General features: G+C 42.9%; 1 long non-coding RNA gene across 1 annotated transcript; it reads left to right on the top strand.

Annotated features, from left to right (window-relative positions):
- The first annotated feature begins 1,687 nt into the window (after positions 1–1,687).
- On the top strand, positions 1,688–4,733 carry LOC148121462 (uncharacterized). The gene is made up of 3 exons (XR_015738420.1): positions 1,688–1,922; positions 2,910–3,034; positions 3,964–4,733. It is a non-coding gene; the product is annotated as an uncharacterized LOC148121462 (long non-coding RNA).
- Positions 4,734–7,036: the final 2,303 nt, after the last annotated feature.

Here is a 7,036-nt window from a genome sequence, read left to right as displayed (position 1 = left end):
ACAGTAGAACACATGGTAGATATTAAAGTGGGAGAGGATTGGGGAATTGAGGGCAGGGATCGGGCAGGTGAATAAGGGAAAGGAGGGATGAGGGCTAGGTTAATAAAAACTGAAGTTCCCTTCTCTTCCCCCATACTCCCAATATTTTCAGGAGATCATGTCTATTTCCCCTTCCCAGGGGCATCCATGTGTGTCTCTCTTAGGGTTCTACTTGTTACCTAGCTTCTCTGGAATCATGGACTAGAGGGCTGATTATTCTTTGCTTTATGTCTAATATGCACTTCTGAGTGAGTACATGCTGTGTTTGTTTTTCTGAGTCTGGGTATCACACTCAGAATAGTTTCTTTCTAATTCTATCCATTTGCATGCAACTTTCAAGATGTTATTGATTTTTACCGCTGAGTAGTACTCCATTGTGCAAATGTTACACATTTTCTTTATCCATTCTTCGGTTGAGGGGCACCTAGGTTGTTTTTTAGTTCTGGTTATTATGATTAGTGCTGCTATGAACACAGTTGAGCAAATGTCATTGTGGTATGAGAGTGAATCCTTTGAGTGTATGCCCCAAAGTTGTATTGCTGGGTCTTGAGATACATTGATTCTCAATGTTCTGAGAAACAACCACACTGATTTCCAAAGTGACTGTACAAATTTGCACTCCCACCAGCAATGTAAGAGTGTTCCTCTGAAGTCAGAACAGAAAGCCAGCCCACCCACAAAGACAGGTTAATAGAGAACCACAGCTCACCAGCAGCAGTAAGACCCTAAAACGGTCATTACTATATGTCCTGGAGATAGGGGCGGGCTAGCTGCAGAGTTGTGACCGCCTGGATGCCCAGTCTGAAAGTGGGAAAGATGTATATTCTTTGCCATTGTATGTTGGAAGTGTAAATATATGTTTAAGTTTACAGGGTTGGAAATTCAAAGGTTGCCTTGATGTCTCAGACATGGTCTTGAATTTTTAATATAATTTTAAAATTATATATATACATATATATTTCTTAAACTGCATATAATTTTTACTTCGTTGAGATGCATACTTGAATATCTATGATCCTAGGTGACAGGTGTAACGTTAGGCTCAGAAGGAAGGGAGTCAGTTAATTTGATTCAGCTGAAAACTGAACTTGCTCATCAGAGAAATACTTTTGTTCCTGGTAAGAAATCTGGCTTCTGAACAAAGCCTCAAACAAGAGTAATCTCAGTAGGGGGGATGGAGTTTTCTATTAGGTTATTTTATATTTTAAACTATAAAAAGATGGAGCCTGAAAAAAAATTGACAAGAAAAAAATCATACAATAGAAACCTGACTCAAATAGGGATTCTCTTTAACTTTCTGGTTTTGCGGCTATTTAACCATGAGGTGTGAGACCCTGCCGGTGTCGCTGAGTGTGTGCTTGAATCCTAGTGAACAGCTTCACCTCATTTCACTGGACAACTGAACACAGCCAAACACCTGTAGCTTATAATGTCAAGGGTGTTTAAAACCTCAATCCATGATTCTGTTTAAATAATTGAAACATTTGACCAGGTTCTGATTGGCAGACTCTCTACTGTTAGACTTTAAATGATACAAAATATATTTCTGGAAGCTAAAATTTGCCTAGAGGTGGGACAGAATTTGGCATTGTGATGAAGGGGGCTGTAAGCTGATGTCACAGAGGGTGGCTTGGAGCTGGTGGTAATTTCTAGCAGCCCTGGCAGACCTTAGCCCTCCCTCGTTGGAGTACGTTGGTCTGTCTCTGAACTGCTCAAAAAGAGTTGTTTGGATCTTTTTCTCAAGTCACTGATTTGAGAAACTGCAGGTTTCTGAAGCATCCTATTTCAGAAACTGTTTCCTTGTATTTTGAGTTGTGTGCACGCACGTGCATGTACGTGCTTTAAATAATTGTCGTTAATTCAGTGCTAGACGGCTTGATTCGGTAAGTATGCTTTGTAGTCAGACTCTTTTCTGTTGTCTCTGGGTTTGCTGCTCCCGGTTTCATATCTTAGACTAAGTCCAGAAAAGGGGACTTGGTGGGAGGGTTAAGTGTTTAGTAGGGAGACACATAGTCTGCTAAAAGACAGAATGAGGCACAAGAAACTCCTGAGAAAGCTGGTTCATGGTCTGAGCCAGCCTGTTTCAGCCTCAGCAAGGGGTTGGTTGGCTGGACACCTTCAGAATCTTTTTAACCCTGAGATAGCATAAGCTACTTTGTCTCTTTGTGGGGTCTCCACCCCTCAAAAAAAAAAACAAACAAAAAACACTGCTTTCAAAATAGTTTTTTTTTTCCTCAGCAGTTTTGGGCAATAGCATTTTGAAGTGTCCTTCCCTCAGTCCTTAAAACAGGTCTGCCCAATGCACTTGGTGGAGTAATTTCCGATTCAATAAGCACGGTTTAGAAGGTTGGGAAGCTCCCGTGCAGGCTTTTCATTCGCTCAGGGTCCCTCACTCCCTGTGAAAAGTAATTACTTCCTACTGTCATCCTCATTTTCTGATCTATGGATTTTACAATCATGTCTTTTTGTTGTTGTTGTTGTTGGTGGTGGTGGTGGTGGTGGTGCTGTTTTGTTTTTTGTTTTTTAAGACAGAGTTTCTCTGTGTAGCTTCGAGCCTGTCCTGGAACTTGCTCTGTACACAAGGCTGGCCTTAATCTCAGAGATCCGCCTGCCTCTGCCTACCGGATGTAGGGATTAAAGTCATGCGCCACTACTGCCTGGCTCAAATCCCTTTTCAACCACAAATAAACTCTTACCCACCTGAGGTCAGTGTGGACCTCCCTGGACAGAGTTCCTTCTACTTACACACATGAAGATCCATGGTTGGTTTCTTTCTTCTTCACTGCGGGATGGGACATGGGGCAGCAGTGGCCAAGTAGCTGCTGAATTTGGGGGTGAAGCCACCTCTGCTACCTGATCTTCTCTTCCAGGTGTGAACGATGTTAGACCTGAATACGAAGATTATCATCGCCGTGTTTAGCGGTATGATGACTGTTACAGTTATGCTGTTAATCACTGCCTATTTTCTTGTCTTGAGAGCTGCCAAGGAAGTCAAGTAAGTCGCGTTAGTAGGAGTGAAGAACACTTCTGCAGTGGGACACTGGTTTCTCTGCTGGAGCAGGGTCATTTCTTACTCCAGTGGCCACTAGTAGGGGAAAATCAAGGGCCACTGTCAGATCTGAGAGGATGGGGACAGATGGGTACAGAAACTTCAGGGTTTTCCTTCTAGCTTGAAGCTTATGAGTCCACTATTCTCAGTTGGATTGTGTGTGTGCGTGTGTGTGTGTGTGTGTGTGTGTGTGTGTATACGTACATGCACATGCGGGTGTGTGCCAGCATTCCTTTCTGTCCCCAGGGAGTGTGTCTTCAGTATTTAACAGGACCCTGGCTGATTCCCCTTTCTCTCTCTGGCGCTGTAGACTGGGGAATCCACAGAGGATGCAGTGGCGGGGAGCTGTGTCTACTCACACAGAGTGTGGCCATAACGACCTCTTCTCACTCACTGGGGAGCTCACATGTTCCCTCATCATTGTCAATGGCTGTGGGAAAAGTGAAGTGGGTCAAGAGAATAGAGACTCCACGGAGGACAGCTGACAGGGATGGAAGTCAGACGAGAGACGTTTGAAGACTGGGAGAGGCAGGCTGTCAGCAGTAATGGTGTCCCTTTCTCAGGACTTAGATCGTGGAGACCAGAGCTGAGCCCAGCCAACTCTAGCACCTTTGTCATCATTCCCACATCCTAGGGGCCTGTAGCAGACACTGGGGTGCAAGTCCCTCTCCCTTGCTTGAAGTGGCAACCTGGGTTCACATGCATAGCAACTGTAGGAGAGGAAAAGAGAGGGGAGGAGCAGAGAGCTTCACCCCAAGGCTGGTGTCACATGTGTGATGGGCTTCAGCCCTGGACTTCCCATACAGCCCTCATGATTGTAGAAGCTCACTGAAAAGGAAAATTCTAAACTCATTTTGTGTGTGTCTTTTCTTAAGATTCGCAAACTGGGGAGATGTCGAAAGCAGTATTAATTCACATAAGGTCTCTCAAGAAAAGATCATCCGGGCCAAACCCATTACTGCGGTGTCTTCTAGTATTCTCGAGGGCTGTGATGATTATAGCATCTATACAGATTCTGGCATTCTCCCACCTTGTTTTTGTGTCACCAACAAAGAACTCTGACATGGCTGGGGAGAAGCCCAAAATCTTCACAATCAGTATTTCTTTGTTTGTAGAATATTTTATGTTTTTGAATTAATTTCTGTTATGTTTGTACTTTTATTTACTCTCTAAATGGTTTTCATATTCTTTGTATAAATGCACAATAATAAAAATAATCTTTTACCTTCACATGGTGGTGCTGATGGTTACAAATGTTCTTTATTCTAATGTTTTTTACTTATTTTGAGGCTTGAGCCTATATGACTATGTTGCGATGGAAGCAGGAGAATTAGAGTAGAACATAAGAAAGGGACATGTATGCAGTTTTGAAGATGGGATATCATTTTGCTAAATGCCTAAACTTTTAGAAGTATTTTAAAAATATATTTAAGACTGAAACTTCCCAAGCCCAAAGAGAAAAATGATTCCTCTGGATGGCTTTTTCAGGGCTTAATTCTGATTGAATTTTGTTACATGGGATTCCTTTTTCCTTCCATTCTTTTTTAAAACTGTATTGTACTTAAAACTTTACTTTTTAAATTGAAAATAGATTTTTCCAGACAATCTATTCATTTGTTTTGTCCTATTAGAATCTATTTGTTCTTATTTTATTTTTTTTCTTAAGATTCCTGTTCATTTTCTAATGAAGGAGAGCAAGAAAGAGTATGGACTTCAGGCGGTGGAAAGGTGGAGAGAACCTGGGAGGAGTTGAGCTATGTGGAAGCACACATAGTCAGAATAAATTTTTTTCTGCCTTTAACTGAGGAAATGAATCCTTCGTTGTCTTTCTCTGAAGGTGATGCCAGGCAAGTCAGCACTGATGTCCCTCAAGGCCCACCAACAGTTTCCCTCTAGACCTCTAACCAGACTGAAGGCTAGCAGGCTCCACGAGGGGAAGTAGACAGTGTAGCCCCCGAGGAGCTGCGCTGCACTACTGAAGGGCTTAATGGGTTTGCGAATTCATCCAAACAGAAAAGGGTAACATTTCAGGGGGTGGTGTGAGCACATCTTCTGCTGAGGGTGGAGAGACTTCTACCTCAGGTGAGATAAACCCTTAAGAATCTCAGGCCTCAAAGTTCTCAGCTTCAATAGCCCCCCTCCCCCGCCCACATCTCCATGGCAAGTTACAGAATCCCACTCTTTACTAATAAATGCCCTTGATTTAACTGCCAAAAGAGGCTGGGGCTTGAATTTTCCCTGCAATTCAGCCAATCTTACAATGAAGGCTTTCATTTGATTTTCTGCAGCTTGAGCTCTACGGCCTCTGGAGAGAAGATTCTCTTCCAGGGCACACTTAGAACCTGTAGGCTGTTATTGCACAGCTGGCACTGGGCAGTTTTACCACTGAGTTCATCGTTGTCCTGCATCATATTCTGAGATGGCAGAAGTTAGTTAATTTTATCATCAGCTCAGTCTTTATCAATTTACCCAGATTCTAGGAGCAACCAACTGGCAGCATCTTTTAAGAAGTTTTAGATACAGAATCACCAAATCGCAATTGGCGATTTATGTTAATCAAATGATTTTTGATTATTTTTGCTTTTGTAAAAATAGTTCACACCATGAGCTTTCAGTGCTCCCCAAGCTTCTAAGAGAGGTTTCAGTAACTGAAGAAGCTTCGGTAATTGTAGGACAGCAAACTGAAAAGCCTATTCTAGATACTTTAACAATTCATCCTTATACTTCTGTTGTTCTAGAACCTCTTCTGATACCAAAATCTGTATTAGTCAAGGTTCTCTAGAGGAACATATCTTACAGAATGAACACACACACACACACACACACACACACACACACACACGAATTATAGGAGTAGCTTACAGGCCATGGTCCAGCTAGTCCAACAATGGCTGTCTACTTACAGAAAACCCAAGAATCCAGCAGCTGTTCAGTCCTCAAGGCTGGATGTCTCAGCCGGTCTTCAGTATTCACCAGAATCCTAAAGAAGTAGGCTCCAATGCCAGTGAAGGAATGGACTTGCCAGTGAGAGCCAGAGCAAGCAGGCAGAGAGCAGGCTTCCCTTTCCAATGTCCTTTATAATAGGCTGCCTTCAGAAGGTGAGGCCCAAAGTCAAGGTGGACCTCCCTACCTCAAAAGATCCAGATAAAAGGTGTATTTTTCCACCCCAAAGATCCAGACTAAAAATGGGTCCTCCCTCTTCAAAGAATTAACCCTCACAGGTGTGCTCGGCTGCTTGGGTTTTACCTAATTCCAGATGAAGTTGACAACCAAGAACAGCCATCACAAACAGTGTGCCACTAAGCCTGAACTTACCAGGACATGCTCTGTACCCAGTCCACATAGGCACCATTTATCTGAGCTACAGGAATAAGTGAGTTGTGTTTGGGCTTCATATGAACTAGCTTTGAGATGTCCAATCTAGTTTTACTCCTTATTTTTGCTTTTATTGGCCTCTGCTGTCATCTCCTCTGCACAGCTCATCAGTGATTCCCAGCCACAAATTGTTAAGAAAAACATTGATTCCATCTCGCTATTGAATTTGCTATGACTTTGTTTTGTAACTAGAGATCACTGCTCAGGATACCTAAGAGGTTCTAGCCCTTCTGTTATCATTCACTCCAGAGACAAATCACAGTTACTGTCCCCAAGAGTCAACAAAAGAATAAAGCCTTGGCCAGGCACTGTGGTACAAGTCTGTAATCCTGGCACATAGGAAGTAGCAGAGGTAAGAGGATCATCAGAAAGTTCAATGGCTACGGAAACAGTATATAATCTAAACCCTCAAAGAACAACTTCCTGTCAGAGTCAGTGCTGCAGACATGGTTCTGGCACCTGTAGCAACTTGAGGGGCTCCCTCCCCACTTAGGAACCTCTATTCAGAGAAAGTCAAATCGTCAGCAAGGTGAAGAAAAGAATTTCAGAACAAGCTGATATGAAGCAGAGCTG

Source organism: Myodes glareolus, chromosome 7 (assembly GCF_982192425.1).
Source record: "Myodes glareolus chromosome 7, mMyoGla1.1, whole genome shotgun sequence".
Classification (NCBI taxonomy): domain Eukaryota; kingdom Metazoa; phylum Chordata; class Mammalia; order Rodentia; family Cricetidae; genus Myodes; species Myodes glareolus.
This window is presented reverse-complemented; position numbering and strand designations above follow the sequence as displayed.